Here is a 19,972-nt window from a genome sequence, read left to right as displayed (position 1 = left end):
TGTGGGATCTTAGTTTCCCCAACCAGTGATCAAGCCCAGGCCCCCAGCAGTCAAAGCGCTGAGTCCTAACCACTGGGACTACCAGGGAATTCCCACAGATCTAATTTTAATACCATCTTTCCTGAGGCCTTCTCTGATCTTCTTCTTGCTACTCTCTCCTCTAAATTCCTTAAGTGCTTGCTTTGTACATTTTCTTATTTTTATACTTATCTTTCATATTGCATTCTTCTCTGTACTGGAGAGAGGACACTATTCTGATATACCAGATATTTTATTTATATCTTTGTTTGTCTTATATCCCTTCACTAGAATTTAGACTCCATGAAAGCAGAGATTTTCTTACTCATTGCTTTCTCCCAACTCATGAAACAGTGCCTACCTAGCATGTAATGGTGGTGGTTTAGCCACTAAGTTGTATCTGACCCTTATAACCCCAAGAACTGCCTGCCAGATTCCTTTGTCCATGGGATTTCCCGGACAGGAATACTGGAGTGAATTGCTATTTTCTTCTCCAGGGCATCTTCCCGACCCAGGGGTCAAACCCCTGTCTCCTGCATTGCAGGAGGATTCTTTAGTGACTGAGGCACCAGGGAAACATGTAGTAGTTCCTCAATAAAGATTTATTGACTCACTAAATGGATGAATTTGGCTCTGGGAATTTCTCCCATTTGTTGTCTAAAACGAAGGTTTTGTTATTTGAAACATAAAAAATAAAATCCTAAGGAAGTGAAGCATAACTGGGAAGAGTAGAGTTTATCCATATATTTTATTCTCTGGGCTTTACATTTTTTTGAGCAGCCCTGAATTTAGTGTATTTTTGTTTTACTGAATACAAATGAAAGCCATTCCTACCATGACATCATACATCCAAGATGATTGTGTCCTAGTCTGGCTACAATCTAAGAAAACAACATTCCTTGTAATAAAATCTAATGGAAGCTTCTAACATGGCCCTTAGGCAGTAAAGACTTATAAGACCAAAGTGATAACAGAATTCAGTACAGGGACGTTATGCCATTAAAAACACTTCATTTATTTTTCTTAGCTGCTGATATTAACCCTGAAAATTGGTCAAATCAAGCTCCTGATGTTAATTTGGGGTTATCAGTTTTCTGCATGTACAAGTAATTGGGTTTGAAATGTGTTTTAAGCCTGAATTAAAAGAACTTAGTCACTGGTGACTCATGGTGAGAAGTTTTTCCTTTTCCGTGCTGGAACATACACCATTGCCTCCAACCTGGCCTTTTTGAAACACTGAAAACATAAAGAATCTTGTTTTTCTGTACTGGGTTCTGGAAAAGTTCTTTAAGGTTTAAGGTGGCATGGCCTTAATTACAATGCTTTTTAGCTTTGTATAATAAGCACTACAATTGACTCTCCAAATTTCCATACAAATTTCTTTTGTCTCTGCCTTTAGGGAAGTTTTCTCATTATATATGAAAATAGTCAAAAGTCTACCAGACAGTGTATGAATGACCACAGCAACTTTTGTTTTGTTCACTACTATGTTCCTAGTGCCTGGAGTAGAGCTTTGCCCAGAGAAAGGAATGAATACATATTTGTTGAGTAAAGTCACAAATATTCTTTAATAACATTGCATCTTGAAAAATCATAAATGTCTACTAAAATAAATTTTCTCCAGCCATTTTGAATTAGGTAATCATCAATTCACAATCAATCTAGTTTGGGAGGCTCTTGGTATTAGCCCAGGGTAGTTCTGCCCCAATAGTTCCCAGCATTGATTGTGCCAACCTGAAATCTCCTTTAGCGGTTCACTTACCAAAGGAAGGGTAAATCGGCAACACCCATAGGCACTTGCACCTGTGGGAACCAATGGGCGTCGTAACAGGAAATACTTGAGCTTGCAATACCGATAGTCATGAGCAGCGCCCAGGTCACGCCGCTTTTATCTGCAGTTCCTTATTCGGATTGTACAAGGTTTCGTGGAGTTGGGTTTTTTTGCTTGTTTGTATATGTATATGTATATATAAATTTAAAAGAGAGCTAACTTTAAATTTGAAAATTGAACTGTGAATGGTGACTGGCATCATCTTCATTATCAAGGAATTGGTGAGTTGTCTTTTCCTTTCTTTTCTTTCTGACGTTTCTTTTCCTTCTAATCTTGTGTACCCTGAAACCTCACTCCAGCAAACAGAGGGGGTTAGACAGAGGGTGCGTAAATGTACAATGACTAAAACTTAAGCTGATATTATCAACAATAACAACCAGTTTTGATATTTACATGCTACCATAACGGTAGGCATTGGTAGGATTTCATAGATTTTACCTTAAGGTTCGTTTAGCTTGAGCTGGTTTTCCTCTGTTGTGGGGACCGGAGGAAAAGAATCAGGAAAAGTTTTCAGAAAGTTCTTTCCAAAATGTCGAAATGTAAAGCTATATAAAATGCTGTTGACGTTAACTGTCTGACCAGGAAGTACTGTCTTAAAGCCTCATTTATAAAACTGTCTATAATAACTTCCTTTCTCAGGATGAAGGTGCTGATAGCATGGTCTTGTTCTTACAACTAAAGTGGAATTCAGTTTTATCTTTCCTAAGTGAATAAGAGACAGCCTTTTAAAGAAAGCCACCTCTGGGGCAATCTTACTGATTGCTGTAGCTAAGTAAAGAATTTTTAAAGTCTTTAGTATGTCGAATGAGGAATGTAGGACATGCATTTGAGAAGATCTACTTAGAGTGAGCTTGGTGTTTTGTTTTAAATGTAATGTTTTATTATAAATATAGTTTGTGTCTAAACATAGCTAATAAACTCTGTTGAGTTTCATGTGAATATTTATGGCCTTAACTCAAAAGTCCAGCTGAGAGTAATCAACCTAAAAAGTCACTGGATTCATATGCTTTATTTATTTTAATTTGTATTTTGATATTCTACAAATAACTATTAGTGGGGATTATTTTCAGAGTGTTTTATTTTTTCCTTTCTTTCTCCTGGATAAGTAAGGTAAATACTAAGCTGCAAATAAAACATCAAAATCTTGTCAGAAGAGTTTTTTAAACACAAATTTTAAATATATAGAAGGCCATTTTTATTAAATGGATGCAGTTTTTGGTAATGAATGATATTATTACTATAAGACAACAGTTCAAAATTAGGCTACTTAAAATGGCACACTGTTTATCCTGGAGATCTTAAAAAATAACAAGCCACTTCCCATTTTTCTTCTTTCACAGAAAGGGATAAAAGGAGAGAAAGCAGAGCAGTTGTTTTTTGGTGTTTTTTTTTTTTTATGTAATATCACATTTAGAGACAGAAAAGTCAGAATATTTGATCACATTTACTTTGTTTTGTAATTTTTTTTCTTTAGTAGTAAGGATAGTTTCCTTATTAAAGTATAAAAATAAAATATCTTAGGCATGAGGTAATAATTTATGGGACTGCTCCAGTCCATGAGGTGAAATTAGATGAAGTAGACAAGTGGATAATTTTTTAATATCTCATACTTTGTATGTCGTGCATAATATTTTATAAACCAGGAAAGCTACCTTAACAGTTTTTCCCAAATTTACTAGACTCTTGGAACATAGTTTAAATGAAATGTGTATAACCCTGACTTCTAAACCCCTGGTATTTTATGTAAAGTCTTTATCTGTAAAGTCTTACGATGGTGCATAGGATTGTTGTTGTTCTGTCGCTAAGTCGTTTCCAACTCTTTGTGACCCTGTTGAATGAAGGCATGCCAGGCTTCCCTGTCCTTCACTGTCTCCCAGAGTTTGCTTAAATCCATGTCCACTGAGTCAGTGATGCCATCCAACCATCTCATCCTCTGCTGCCCTCTTCTCTTTTTGCCTATAGTCTTTCCAAGCATCAGGGTCTTTTCCAATGAGTCAGATGCATAGGATACATTTTCATTCAAGAAGCATTGCAGTGGATATTACTGATTTGGGGACACTATTCTTTCTAACTTATAAAAAGGAAATCAAAACCTTCAAATGATTTTTGAAATATCATATAGCATTTTTTTCTTAATATTTATGAATGTTAAAAACCTGAAAGAGCAAATTAGGTAAATTTCAGTGTTCACTGATAAGGAGGACTTTTGTGATTGTCTGAGCATTCTTTTAGCAGTCCAGAAGTATCCCAGTCAGAGGTTGGATGGGGGTGGGGCAGAGGAAGTTGCTGGGGCTTCACAGTAGTGATTGATTATTGCAGATTGTTATGGCTGCCTGCCCAGACACCACTCATTGGAGGGAAAAGTGGTAGTTACTAATTGCATCCTACTAATTTGTACATGTTTATTTAACCATTTATAACTGTTTGCTGGTTTCACACACAGGTGACAAGTTTTAAACTTCTGAATTACTTGACATATGCTTCATCTTCTTGAGTTTACCACAGTTATATCTGTTATCTTCAGTTGGCAGAGATCACACTGACTCTTTTGTGAAAGACCATGTGTTAGCAGAAAAAAAAAGAGAGGGGTGAGGGGAAACAGAACTTGAAACTTTAACTGCTTTACCCTCTACTGAAGAGTACTGCAGAGTTAAAATGTAAAGTTTTAGACAATTTATATAAAATAGTATTTAGATAATTTATATAAAAACTATTAAAAATAATCATATCCTGTGAAGGAGTTTGCAGTTCTCAGTTGTTCTAGTTCAGCCTGAAATTGAGATTCTTAGTGTTGCAACATAAAAGGAAGCTTTATGGAGGAAATATGACATCTCTGCCCAGATGCATAAGGAGGAGAGTTATTTTTAAAAATGTTTTCTTATGAATATATATATTGTACTGAGAAGTAGCTTTAAAAAGCTAGTTTCTATTTCAGGGTCATTGGTAGGAGTTACATAGGTTGCTCAGGTCTATTAAATTTAATTTAATAGGTCTATTTAATTCTATTAAAAAATATCTTTTAAAGCATTTTGATGTCACCAATCAGCCTAATTTGTCTTGACCTGGCCTATCTAAGTAGCATTTTTTTTTAATGTGAATCAAATTAAGATGTTGAGATTCTGTCAATACCATGAAACAGTCATGTATTATGTGTCCTCCTACCACAGGAGACAGTTCACTCCGTTTTCATAGCAGTGTCTCACTCTCCTCCAGGAATAGTGTAAGGAAAGGTTAGAGTCTGGAAATCTCTCCATTTGTATCTTTGATGCTCCTCCCAAACCCTTTGACTCTGCGAATAGCAAGCCACCCTTCCTTATCTCTCACTTTTGGTTTCACTCACATATATATAGGATTGGCAGTGTATTCTAACAATTCACAAGAACATGTCAGATGAACACGTCTGCCACTTACTAGGTCACTAGGTTTGTGACCTTGTATAATTCCCTGAACTCCCAAAGCCTCGGTTTCTTCACTGGTGAAATAGGCATAATCGTAGTACCTACCTTGCAATATTGCTATGAGGATTAAACAAGGTTGTGTATTAAAGCACAAGTTTGGTTACACATCGTAAAGGAAGAGTTCAGTGAATGATAGCAGATAGGGTTATTTTTGCTGTTTGGGAATGTTTCAAGTCTTATTCACAGCTCTACCAGAAAATGATCTTGAAAGGAGGTATGAAACAGTGCGTGCAACAGTGTACAGATAGCAGGGTCAGTGTTGCAGTAATAGAAGAACCCAAAAAAACTGTGGAGTGTGTGAATGATATCTGTAAATCTTCTTTATGCCATTTCTGTATTTACTACTCTTTCTAAGGAGAGTGGAAGCAGGGAAGAGTTGACTGTAGACTTAAATATTTAGTAAAAAAAAAAAAAATGAACCTGCTAAATTTGGCTTTAGTAACGTTTTTCTCCTTGTTTTTCACTTCTGAGAATTTCTTCCAAATTTGATAGCACAACTCAGGAAAGCAACATGGCAAAGTGTTGATTTCTTAATTCATTTTCTCACGAGAGTTTGTTGGGTTTTTTCGGACTGGCTCACTACCAGGTTAAAGTCAGGACTATGTTTTGAGATTTTAGATCAGCTGGGGGCTGGGGGGGGAGCCAGGTTGGGTTTTCAAGGGATGTGTTTTTTTGGTTTTTGTTTCAGGCAGAGGGGGACTAGAACCAGACAGTAAAGAACATACACTTGAATGTAAAGAAGAATGTTTTTCTCTTTTCACCATGTTATTCTCTGGGAGGTAATATCCTGTGACAGGTTAACTAACTTTGTATTGAAATATGTGTTGAAAACAAGTGAATTTTTACCTAAACAGATTTTCATGGGGCTGTGTTAACAAAACAGTTATGAAATTAGGGAGCACCTTCAGTAAATTTACTAAACAAAACAATGGAACTACTTATGCTGCTGCTAAGTCGCTTCAGTCGTGTCCAACTCTCTGTGACCCCATGGACTGCAGCCTACCAGGCTCCTCCGTCCATGGCATTTTCCAGGCGAGAGTACTGGAGTGGGGTACCATTGCCTTCTCTGGAACTACTTATAGAGTACTTGAAAAACCTTTAGGCCTTGTGGAAGTATTTCTAGTGTTTGAGATGTCCAGGTTTTAATCTGTGGTCCGACTACCTGGTAGCCAGTCCCTCGGTTAGTCTGTGCCTCATCCTTGTTTTTCTGGTACCCCTCCCAATTTTACAGTTTGAAGGCCCATCACACTGCCACTAAGAAACACTCTGTGTGCACCTACCCTACTCATACCCTTATCACCTAATTCCTGGATTACCACAATTGCCTTCCTTCACTTCCCTCTTTTTTCCAGCTCATCCTGATTAACCTTCTTTAAATGCTACTGCTTTCAGCACACCTCGCCCCTTACTGGAAAGCTTCATTGGTTCCCTGTTATCCACCACGTTAAGTCTAACCTCTTCTGCCTGACCTTTGACGCCCTGTCTAATCTGTCCCATACTACTCATCCAACTTCATTTCCTATGTTCCTTGGTCCGTTCTTTCTGCCACTGAAGTCAGTCTCTCTCGAACGTTGTGCTGATTCAAGTGTTGAGCCTCTGTTACTATTTATTTCGCTCAAAAAGCCCTCCTCCCTTCTCTGCCTCGTCAGATTTTACCTTTTCTTCAAGACCCTGTGTAAAATTTACTTCCTGTTTGAAACTTTTCCTATTCAATTCTTACCGTTTTGCTGCAAACTCCCAGGTGATTTTTTAAAATTGAAGCATAGGTGATTTACAGTGTTGTATTAGTTTCAGGTGTATAGCAAATTGATTCCATCATACAAACATATATATCTGTTTCTTTAGATTTTTTCCCCCTCATAGATTATTATAAAATATTGAGTATAGTTCCCTGTGCCATATAGTAGGTCCTTGTTGGTTATTTACATTATATGTAGTAGTGTGTATATTTTAATCCCAAACTCCTAATCTATCCCTTCTTGTCCCCTTTCCCCTTTGGTAACAGTACATTTGTTTTCTGTGTCTGTGGGTCTATTTCTGTTTTGTGTATAAATTCATTAGTATCATTCTTTTCTTTTTTACATTCCACATATAAGTGAAACCATATGATGTTTGTCTTTCCCAGGTGATTTTTAAATTAGCAATCCAGTGAACGAAAATATGCATAGCATTTTACATTGTCCGTTGTCTCATCTTCACTAATGATGTCAGTATTTTGAGTACAAGGACAATATCTTACAATTAAATCTTTCACCATTCCTAGCATAATGCTGAGGTACCTAACTATGACTTGAAGGAAAAGAAAACAAAGTAGTAAATCTATTTCATCATACCGGTCTTAAGTCAAGTCAGCAATCCTAGTAATATCGAGGGGACCTGAATAGTTTTCCAGCTTGGTGCAGATCTGTCACTTCATTTATAGAAATATGCAAGGCAAATGAAGACAGTTTTATAAACTGGTTATAGTTTGACATGTTTACATTTCTTTATGAGAAACTATGTGTGTGTGTATCTGTATGGTTTTCTTTCTTAAAATGATATAGCCAGCCTCACATGGAGAGTTTTAGTCCTGATATTAACCTTCAGTGTTTTGCAGAATAGGTTAAATATGATCAATACATTTTATATAGCCAAGAAATATTCTTACCCAGCTGTTTAAATGTATTGTAATTAAGTGCCTGCTATGTGTAAGGTTAGGCTCTGTAAAGGTATACTGAAATTAATTGCATATGATTCCTGCTCTTAGGAAACTATCAGAATTCTATTAGGGAAGACTAAACTATATATTCAGAATTTGAAACATAAGAATACTTGTTACTTCAGTTGAATATCTTGCTTTCATTCTCAGTCTCCTATTGTTTGAAATAGTAAATTCCTTCCTTTGTATTGATGCCAGAGAGCATTTAGGACCCCCCAAATGAAAACTTTTTGTTTTCCCCTTTATTATTTTTCCAATTTTTTTGAGATATAATTGACATAAAAGTGTATTAGTCTAAAGTATACATGTAATGCTTTGATATATGTATATATTGTGAAGTGACTACCATTGTAAATTTAGTTAACATCAATCAAGGTATATAATGTAACATGATAAATATAATCAACATTGCTATATGTTGTATATGGTAGTTTCTAAGAGAGTAAATCCTAAAGAGTTCTCATTACATGCATGCACACACACACACACACATACACACACACTATCACTTTTCAGTTATAATTTTTTTTCCATTGGGAGAGAGATTTTAAGATTTACTCTTTTAGCAACTTTCAAGTATACAGTACAGTATTGTTAACTGTAATCACCATGCTGCACATGACATCTCCAGAACTTATGTATCTTTTAATTGTAAGTTTTTACCTTTTGATCACCTTCACCCATTTCCCCCACCTCTGGAAACCACCAATCTGTTCCTTATATGCGTGAATTTTTTTTTTTTTTTAGATTCCATGCATAAGAGAGATCATCTAGTATTTTTTTTTCTCTGTCTGACTTATTTCACTTACCATAGTGTCCTCAAGGTCCATCCATGTTGTTACAAGTGGCAAGATTTATTTCTTTTTATGGATGAATAAAATTGTATTTTATACTTTCCTTTGGATATAGACCCAGAAGTAGAATGGCTGGATTATTTGGTAGTTCTGTCTTTAACTTTTTTAATTTATTTATTTGGCTCCTCCAGGCCTGAGTTGCAGCATGGTGGGATCTTCGTTTCAGCATTCAATCTCTTAGTTGTGGCATGTAGAATCTTTAGTTGTGGCATACAGGATTCTTAGTTGTGGCATGTGGCATCTAGTTTCCTGACCAGGGATTGAACCCTGGCCCCCTGCACTGGGAGCCTGGAGTCCCAGCAATTGGAACAGGAAGTCCCTGTCTTTAAATTTTTGAGGAACCTCTACACTGATTTCCACAGTGGCTGCATCAGTTTACATTCCTACTTTTTAAAGAAAAATATGTGCCTTCTTTTGTATTAATGTCAAAGAACAAGTAGGATACTGAAATGAGAACTTTCAAAATACAAATGAAAACTTTTAAAATAGAAAATGTTTTATATATGTAAAAGTATGAGTATTTGGAAATGTCATTGCTTTGGATTTTGTGTTGATGTTTGGTTGTAAATACAGCCAATAATAACACTCTTTATTCATTTGCTTATTCAGTAAATATTTACTGAGTATCTATTTGTGTCAGACCTTGTGCTAGTGCTGAATAGGATTATGTCTTTTCTTTAACCGATGGGCAAAAAGTTAAGCTATTTGGCTAATGCAGTACTAGAGTGCTCCATATGATGCTGTTTAACACATAGGAAACATACTGAATCATGCCCTATCCTGATTACCTGAAGTAGTGTGAGCAAAATATCTATTTTTTATTCCTGGTTATGCTTCAGACTTGTTAACTTAAACCAGTTATTTAAACCTATTACTCCACAAAATGGAAATAATAATAACAACTACTGATTATTGATTGCTTGCTAGGTACCAGATACTGTAATATGTGCCTTACATATCAAATATCTCAATGAATCCTATACTCCTTTACTAAGTAGGTCTCTCTCGCACACACACACACATGCACACTCACACAGACACATACTTTATAGTACACTGATGGTCAAAGAAGTTAGGTCTTTGCTCAAGGTCAGTGGAAGAACCTGGACTAAAACTCAGTTCTGTGTCTCTGGTCATAACCATCATTCTATACCTTTCACTGTGAAGATTAGAATTAAATAAGTTTGTAACATGCTGTACTACTAGTGCCCACAGGATAACTGCTACAAGTCCAGGATGCCATTCATATTTGACAATAAAAGCTGGTTAGATAATGTGCCAGTGATAAAAGTTGAAGTTATGGACTATTCAATACAGCTTACTATTTTAAAAAATCATTTTTAAGTATACAAAATGACAATAAGGTTTTTCAGTTTATATGAAAGGCTTTATATGAAAGTTTTTTCAGTTTATATGAAAGGCTTTATAGTTGATATTATTTCATGAGTCTCACAGGTTTGTGAGGCATTAATAATTCTCACTTTATATATGATGCTGTTGAGGCTTAGAGATGTTAAGTAATGTTCTTAAGATCACACAGCTGGTTAGTGGCAGAAGTAACTTAAACCTAGATTTGCTGACTCAAAGGTCAGACTTCTTTTCAATTATACCACAAATCCAAATCAAGTTATTCAGGAGACCAAACTCAAAACTATCTTTTCTTTTTTTTTTAAAGTTAAGCTAAAATTTACATAAAATTCATCATTTTAAAGTGTACAATTCAGGGTTTTAGTATATTCATGATATTGTGCAACCATCACCACTGTCGAAATTCCAGAACATTTTCATCACACCAAAAAGAAACCCTGTTACTCTCAATTACCTCCATCCCCTGGCAACCACTAACTTACCTTCTGTCTCTGTGGGTTTACCAGTTCTAGATATTTCATATAAATGGAATCATATAGTATATGGCCTTTTGGGTCTGGCTTCTCCAGCATAATGTTTTCAGGCATCATCCATGTTGCATATATCAGTACTTATTCCTTTTTATGGCTTAATTCTATTCCATTGTGTGGGCATTCCACATTTTGTTTGTTCATTCTTCAGTTGATGAACATTTGAGTTGTTTCCACTTTTTGGCTTTATGAATAATGTTGCTATGAACATTCATGTACAAATTTTTGTGTGAACTTATGTTTTCAATTCTCTTGGGTATAGGCCTAGGAGTAGAATTGCTTATTTTTGTAAAATAATTCAAATTAAAGCATTTTAACTCCTTTATTAAATACCAGCCCAAGACACACACACACACACACACACACACACACACACACACACACCAGCCCAAGACACACACACACACCCCATTGTTTATTTAGCTTACTTGTTTCCCAGATCTTTTCTTCAGAAATAAGGCAGAGACAAACTTTAGCTCAGATCCTGGAGTAGTCTCTCATTCTAAATGAATATAATCTAAACTGCCTACTACATTCAAGACACTATGGAGGACAAGTAAATAAGATTCCTACTGCTGGTCGTATTCAGTTAATGAAATTAAGAAATGTCCATGTCCTTTCAAAGCAAGACAGAATGACATCAGTGCTACAAAAAGTTGTTAAGTACTTTCTACACATGAAGAATGAAGAAATTACTTCTGTACCAGGTAGATGGGGGTAATTTGGAGATAATCTGAGCTGAGTTTAAATACTTAGTAACTTATTCAGCAGGTGTGGTAGGATATAATCAATGTATTTTTTTTTAGCCCAGTTCAGACATTGTGAATAAAGTATAGAATACTTAGGGATAGTATTCTGTCCCTCAGATCAAAGGCCCTCGAATCACATACCAAGAGGTTCGAATTTTAAATACTAGACGTTGGAGAGCCATTTACAGTGTTTGATTAGAGACTGATGCAATCAGAGCCTTTGAAAGACTACCCCATCAAGAGTTCCTAGAATGCCTTAACAGAAGAAAGAGATTGGGGATGCGAACTTGGACTGGGAATGAGGTTCTGGAATTAGGACAGCCTCCAGGGAAAGATGAAAATCAGTCTGTAAAGAGATTCATTGAGGGCATCACAGCTTGGGGGAGAGAGCTGAAAGCATATCAGATAAATAAGAGAAAGTATAGAGAGGAGAGAAGAGGCCCAGTACAGATGCTGTGTTAAGAGGTAAAGTGAAAGTGAAGTCGCTCAGTCATGTCCGACTCTGTGACCCCGTGGACTGTAGCCTACCAGGATCCTCAGTCCATGGGATTTTCCAGGTAAGAATACTAGAGTGGGTTGCCATTTCCTTCTCCAGGGGCTCTTCCTGACCCAGGGATCAAACCCGGGTCTCGCATATTGTAGGCAGACGCTTTACCGTCTGAGCTACCAGGGAAGCCCATGTTAAGAGGTAAGAGGAGGACAAATCAGCAGAGATGGTTGGAAAGAAACCATTAGAGCAAAGCGCCATATGTACCAGGAAATGAGAGCCTTGTAGGGAGACACTGCATGAATGTCACGAAAGGATCCACCTGAGAAGGATCCTTTTGGGTTTGGAGATGAGGAGATTAGGAGCTGGTGAGTTTGTTAGCCCCAGGGTGTCTTCCTGTCAGGGCAAGTTCCCTCCTCTCCCCTCAATAAATGATACCTTGAGCATATTGTAGGCCAAAAAGAGTATATAAAAAGCAATGAAAGATTTAAGAAAATGGAGAAAAGTGAATTAATGAAATGAGAAGGTAGTAGGCTACAAAATTATGAGGCCGTTTCTTGGGTGGTGATGGGAAGAGATATTTTAACCTGAAATAGAAAGCCTGAAGGATGAAGAATTTTAAATTGAAATGGAGAAAAACTGAGGAAGCAAGTGTACATTGAATGGCCTCAATGTAGAATTTTTAGTATTATTGCTTATTAGTAGTGCTAGGTCGACTAGTTAAAATTAGAAAATACCTTGAATTATTATATAGAAAGATTAGATTCTGAATTTCTATCCTATATAAATGTTTTTTGAGCATACCTTTGCCTGTGTATTGAGCATGCCTTTGCCTGTGATTTTAAATAGATTTTTGTTCCTGAAGCATAGTTCCATGATCTAATATAATATATAGACTACCAGTTAGGCCTGTGGAGTCCATTTTTCTGATTATTATTCAAACTGCATATTTTAAGCACTAGTAATAGTTGGAACCCAAATAAGGTATTTTGTTTAAAGATTAGATCATAATCCTTGGTTTGAATTCTTTTATATAAATGTTTTATTCTCTGAAAGATACCTAAAACCAATATTATTGTATGTTCCACAGACTAGATATTTGTTGCTTCCATTCTGTAGTGTAGCAGGTACTGTGGAAACATTTTAATCTGCATAATTATTTATTAATATTTAGTTAAATAATAAATATTTATTTACTTAATAACTAAGTTAACATTTAGTTAAATATAAATATTTACTCAAATATTTAATAAATAATGATTTAGTAAAGTACTGATTATTACTTAACTAAATTTAGTGAATTTAGTTAAATAATAATAATGAATTTATATCACTCTGAAATTATAAATTCCCTGTAATGTTATAAAATCAGTTCCTTATTACTCCTGAATTTCAGAGTTCCCAGCAAGAAGACTTGTTGGTAAATGTGTGGATATGTAAACTAAGATCTCCTTTATTCTCAACTTTTTCTCCTTTTCCACACAAAATAATGGGAAATCTTTGACCCAATATAACTTTTCTTATATATATTTTAACAAATAAGTTACATATGCTTTTTATTTTAATAAATAGAAAACAGAGTAATTAGAAGAAAATAAGTTATCTTCTATACCCAAATATTTTTTACATATAACCTCTCAGACTTTTTTCAGTTATTTAAAAATAGTAATTTGGAATATTATACTGTATGTATTATTTTAAGGCTGCTTTAAAAAAGAAAGGCTTTCATAGTGTATCTCTATACCATATTAACAAATACTCATCTTTCTGCATCTAAATATAGTTCTTCTACCTCATTTTCAAGCCATCCTTATTAGATGGCTACTCACGATGGGTTATTTCTTTTTAGTTTTTATTCTTCAATTTGTTCTGGATAGTTCCTCAGTTATTCTATCTCCACTACAACTCTAGGTTTTTTTCCAATCATAGGAAATTCTACAGCAGATAGATAAGAAATTACTTTTCAAAATATGATTTACTTATTTTTTTCAGATAGGAAGAGTGAATAGTATTATCATACTATATGTCTCAACCAAGCCAGCCTACTGTTGTTTAAGAATGTTTCCCATCTTCTCCATCCAGAAACATGAGCTAGTAGTGTTCTGACAGTTCTACCAGCCAACAAGGGTTTCAAGGGATACATACATATCTCCTTAAACACATGGCTGTTTCCTTGGCCTTCATCTGTTCCAGAGGATCTCTAGCTCCGCTTCTTCCCTTAGACTGTCACCAGTCTTCCTTCCTCTCATATTCCCACCTATTCTGGATGTTTCGTTCAAGTTTTACATTTAAACCTCTTGGTTATGGGTCCTTTAGGATCATCATTAACAGGGGAGAGAATCTGGATTTATTCAAAAGAACCAATTACTATAGTCCTTTGATATCTTGTCCATTATGTAAAGGCTATATTTCAGCCTCCTCAATTTAATCTATTCTCTTTGTATTATTTTAAATTTTTTTCATCGTCTGACCCTAAAAAACACGTCTTCATTCTCATCTTAAAATTGTACTTCAAATTTATATCACAATAGTAAATCTGAATACAATTTTGAAGCTCCTTCCAAAGAGTAGATATGATTCAGTAGGCCTGGTTGCTTTTTTTTTTTTAATTAATAATTGATTTATTTGGCTGCTCTTGGTCTTAGTTGCAGCATGTAGGATCTAGCTTGCTGACCAGGGATCGAACCTAGGCCCCTTGCATTGGGAGTGTGGAGTCTTAGCCACTGGACCACTAGGAAGTCCTTGGTTTTTAACATTGTATTTAATGACTAGGAGTTTGAGTAAACTTAGCTTACAAGATTTAAGTGATCCTAAACTGGATTTGTTCTTCTTAGAAGAACAAATTGAATTCTAACTATCCCTGACAAGGTGAACGGGTGCATGGGTATTAACAACAGGAGAAAGTTAAGTAGAGGACATATGATTCATTGAATTAAAAACTGAAGTATAAATACAGCATGGGGCTCCAGACTAAAAAAGCATGACAGAAAGAGAACTAGTGTTAAGTATGGGACAGTAAATTATTGTTATCATTTTAAAGGCCACAGAACTATTTATAGTATTATTAAGATGTTATTAACTGATCATGACTTATTTTACAGTTAAGAAGGAGCCTTATTAATAAATTTATTTTTGACTAAGTTTTCTCCGTTATTTCCAATATGCATTAGGAGAGTAGGAAAAGAGAAAAAAGAGGGAAAGAAAGAGAGGGAGAGACGTACGCAAGCGATAAAAACAAAAACAAAACAAACAGGACTGTGAGATCGGAAAGTTCTAATTGCCACGTATCTTTCATGTTATTGAACATATTGAAAAGCGATAGTGCTGATAGCACATTTCTTAGATATTTCCATCATTGTCAAATATGAATAGGTATTGTTGATGTGAACACTGCTTCTCCCTTGTGAGGCAGGTAAGATGGCTGGTTAGGTTAGAATGTGATATTCCATCTGTTCTGTACATTAACAGAGATTTACACCTGTACTTTTATATAATGACTGAACAGTTCAACTCTATAATTGCCGTAACGCAATCTAGTGAATTATATTTGCTTTGATACCTTCATTTACTTTGTTTTAAAAGAATCAAGAACTTGAATTTTTTTATTTTGGTAAATCAGAAAATGTTGGAATGTACACAGGATAAAGTGCCACTAGTACATGAGGAACTCTGGGAGAAAATGAGTGACATCAATATAAATAATAAAAATAAACAGGATTAGAAGTCAGTTCATTGTCAACATTCTAAATTTTCAAAGTCCATGCAGGGCTTTTCTTTTTATGTTGTAGAACTTGAAACAGTTTAAATCCTGGGAATTTTAAAAGATGCTCTGAGTTTAAAAGAAAACATTAAATCTCAAATTTTTCCATCTTCAAATTACTTTCTTTAAGCACTTCTTTTAAAACCAAATGTATTAATGGTTTAATTTGGTATCATTATGGCACTTGGTATTTTATAGTTTGCTAATGTACCTAATGCAGTTTCCTACGCATATCAAACACTCACTAAGTGTTGTTAATTATTTTACTGGGCATTCTAAGCCCCAGGCTTAATGTAAAGTGTCATATATATGGAGTGCACAGAGACTCCTGAATTTCCATAACAAACTTTTGCTTTTAATTTATACCATAGTGAACTGCTCTCTACAATTTACTAATGGATATGGAAGAGACCGTAGTATACTTTTTTTAAACCTAGGAATTACCATTAAAATTTGATATGAAAACTTCAGATGACCTAGTAGTTTCTAGCTACAGTATCACACAAACATCAAGTATTTTATGTTACATTTTAAATTTATCGATAGTATACAAGTTTATAACTTTTTTTGTAATATCATCTGATTAAAGAGTCTATGGCATTTACTATGTTGATTTCTGTAGGCTTCTGTAGAGTGTAAGATGCTAACCTTTATTATTTCAAATCTTGAGCTAAATGTGTTTCTTACTTATATAACAAGATCTTTTCAACATGGGGGAAATATTAACTTTACCTAGCTTTATAAAAGAATAAAATCCAAAGTCATTTCATGTTGTGCTAATAAAACTTTTACTGATTATGTTTACATAGCACTGTCTGTCAACAAATTAAAACGTAGTCTGTAGTTGTCAGCAGATTGATTTCTCATGCTAGCTTTCTCACTGGAAACACAATATTATAATATTGAAGCTGCCTACTGTCTGAGATGAGGAAGCCACAATCCCTCCAAACACTGAAATCCTATGATTTCAAGTTAATTTCAAATGAAGGAGGAACTATTTGGCCAAAGTAAAACAGGGGAAATGTTAAAACACGAAAGTGAAAGGTTACAAAAGAGTTTTCTTAGCATGATTTAGTGGATTCCCTTATTAAGAATCTTATTAAGATCGTTATTATAGGCAGTTTTGTACTTTAAACTGACCGAAAAAGGAAGTGTTTTTAAAACAGGGAAAAAGGAAATCAAACCTCCCTCACCACCACTTTTTTTTAAGTTTTTTTTAGCTTGACCTAGTAGCCATATATTTGTAGCACGCATATCAACATTGTCCTTCTACGGTGACTTTATCTGGTTATTTACTCATTTTATAAGATTTAATTATTTAAATTCATTAAAATTTCTAAATTCCATTTCTACAGCATATTGAATTATTGACATTAAAATAAAATTTTGACAGATCAATTAACCACAATATGGGGACCTAAACTTTGTCTCGTATAGAAGACAGTAGAGCAGAAAAAAAAATTATGTGGCAGTCTGGGAACTTTGAAAATTTGGCCTTATTTTTGATGACATTGAAGTTGATTGTTAAATTTTAGTTATACTGATGGTATAGTTACTATGTTTTTAAAAGTAGTTCTTTTAGAGAATCAGTTTTAACTGTTTAAAGATGAAGTGGTATATCTAGGTTATGTTTCAAAATAATGGGGAGTGGACAGTGAGTTGATAATTTAAAGCTGGGCCTCAGGTGGTTCATTATACTGTTCTGTCAACTTTTCATTATATGTGACTTTTTCTATAATAAAAAAAATAAAAAATAACTTTTAATACTCATCTGTGACGCTTTATATATAAAACTATTTTAAAAGTTTTTATTCCTTGTAAAATGAAAGAAAAGGATTACCTACAATAAATTGCACACCTCACCATTCTCTTCCCATAATCCACGTTCCTCTCTTTGCTGTTAGAAAAGAACTGTTAAAATTGTCACACAGTGGAAAAAGAAAGCAGGGGGTATATAATGTTCATCGCAGCACTATTTATAATAGCCAGGACATGGAAGCAACCTAGATGCCCATCAGCAGATGAATGGATAAGGAAGCTGTGGTACATATACACCATGGAATATTACTCAGCCATTAAAAAGAATTCATTTGAATCAGTTCTAATGAGATGGATGAAACTGGAGCCCATTATACAGAGTGAAGTAAGCCAGAAAGATAAAGAACATTACAGCATACTAACACATATATATGGAATTTAGAAAGATGGTAACGATAACCCTATATGCAAAACAGAAAAGGAGACACAGAAATACAGAACAGACTTTTGAACTCTGTGGGAGAAGGTGAGGGTGGGATATTTCAAAAGAACAGCATGTATATTATCTATGGTGAAACAGATCACCAGCCCAGGTGGGATGCATGAGACAAGTGCTCGGGCCTGGTGCACTGAGAAGACCCAGAGGAATCGGATGGAGAGGGAGGTGGGAGGGGGGATCGGGATGGGGAATACGTGTAACTCTATGGCTGATTCATATCAATGTATGACAAAACCCACTGAAATGTTGTGAAGTAATTAGCCTCCAACTAATAAAAATTAAAAAAAAAAAAAAAAGAAAGAAAGCAGGGGGTATAAAGTCATCTCATTATACCTGAAGGAATTATATTTAACCCCTTTGCTCTTCCCTTTCCAACCTGGCAGAGAGTTTTCTTTTTGCGGGGCGAGAAGGAGGGTGGGGTGGTTCAGCCATGTTATCATCACATTAGAAAGATGCCATTCAATTGTACTGACGTTTTATCATAAACAAGTACTATATGTATATACACACAGAAACGTGTGGAAAGTACTTATAGTTACTCTCTTTAATTAAGATTTATAATTAAGTCTCTCCAAAGATCAATATTTTATTTACTGAAGCTATAACTTGCTGTTAAGATAGTCATATTGAGGTCAAAATAATAGCATGCAAAATTTTGTTAAATATAAAAATAATTTATTTCAAATTTTTAAAAATTGGTAAATGGGAAATTTCAAAATAGAAACTAAAATAGCATGCTTCTATTGGAAGAATCTGCAGAAAAGACCAATTCAATAAATGTCTTTACTTCACAGCCTTGTGATATGATTCATTACATAGATTTAAAGATAACAACGTTATAACCCATTAAGGTCAGCAATTACAAACACTTCCATGAATGCAGGACTTTGGGGAATTGAGTTTTCTGGGAAATTGGTAATGAAGAATTGAGAATTTTCATTCATTTCAAGTACTTGTCTTGGTTTCTCACCTTCTCTCTCTCTCCCCTCCCTCCTATGCATCTCCCTCACTGCCATCAGAGTTAACTTTCTAAAAGAAAAATCTGATCATCATTTACTGGCTTCAAAAACTAGTATCACCACATTGCTCATATGAAAGCACTATTTGCCTTAGTGTCAAATCCATAATTCTAGCTTCACCCACTGCCTTCCTCTTTAGAGAACTGTAAACTCAAGTACAACGAACTGCTGGCCCCAGGAAATCCTGTACTTTTCTTATACCACTGAGCTTTTGAATGCCCCATTCCCTCTGCTTGGAATGGTTTTTCTCCTCTTGCCCATCTCATCTTATAAAAGTGTGCTAAAAGATCACATCTTTGAAGTTTTCCCCCAGACCACCCAGACAGTGCTAGTTATTCCTTCCTCTGCTTTCATAAGCACTTTTCAGCATATCACTATTTTTTATACTGTATTCTAACCATTTGATGGTGTTTACCACCTTTTCTATTGTTTTCATTCATTTAATCATTCATTCATCAGGTGAATAGTTATTATATTCTGTTTTGACTGTTTTGACACTGGAGATAGAGTGGTAATTAAAACAATCTCTGCCCTCTGCTAGTGGAGACACATTAAAAAAAATTACAATGAAAATATTTATATAATAACAATTGTGACATCAGTGAAGGTGGGGTCTCAATACCTCTATAGATTGCCCACCCTTCTTTCTCCCTACCTCCAGGCCATTGGCACTTAAGCTAATGCCTCACATAGATGAGCAACTCAATAAATGTTTTAGAAAGTCAGCAATGAATATATAACTATACATGAGCTATATGGAACTTTTAAATTAAGCTTTACTTTGAGATTTTATAGATTCACACTCGATTGTAAGAAATAATACAGAGATACTTCATATGCCCTTTTACTTAGTTTTCCCTAATGATAGCATCTTAAAAAGACTATAGTACAGTAGCACAACTAGGATATTGATATTATTCAGATGTCTCCCAGTTTTCCTGCC

At 35.0% G+C, this 19,972-nt stretch overlaps 1 protein-coding gene across 4 annotated transcripts in view; it reads left to right on the top strand.

Moving 5' to 3' along the window:
- The window catches only part of TAOK3 (TAO kinase 3), a 184,201-nt gene that overhangs the window by 8,599 nt on the left and 155,630 nt on the right, over positions 1 to 19,972 (top strand). Inside the window, exon 1 of one of the 4 annotated variants that reach the window (XM_061141881.1) lies at positions 1,900 to 2,070. The exons of the other annotated variants lie outside the window; for them this stretch is intronic. The gene's annotated coding sequence lies outside the window, so the exon portion shown is untranslated. Of the gene's footprint in view, positions 1 to 1,899; positions 2,071 to 19,972 lie in introns of those variants that run through there. 4 annotated transcript variants of the gene reach the window in all.

This window comes from Dama dama, chromosome 5 (genome assembly GCF_033118175.1).
Source record: "Dama dama isolate Ldn47 chromosome 5, ASM3311817v1, whole genome shotgun sequence".
Classification (NCBI taxonomy): domain Eukaryota; kingdom Metazoa; phylum Chordata; class Mammalia; order Artiodactyla; family Cervidae; genus Dama; species Dama dama.
This window is presented reverse-complemented; position numbering and strand designations above follow the sequence as displayed.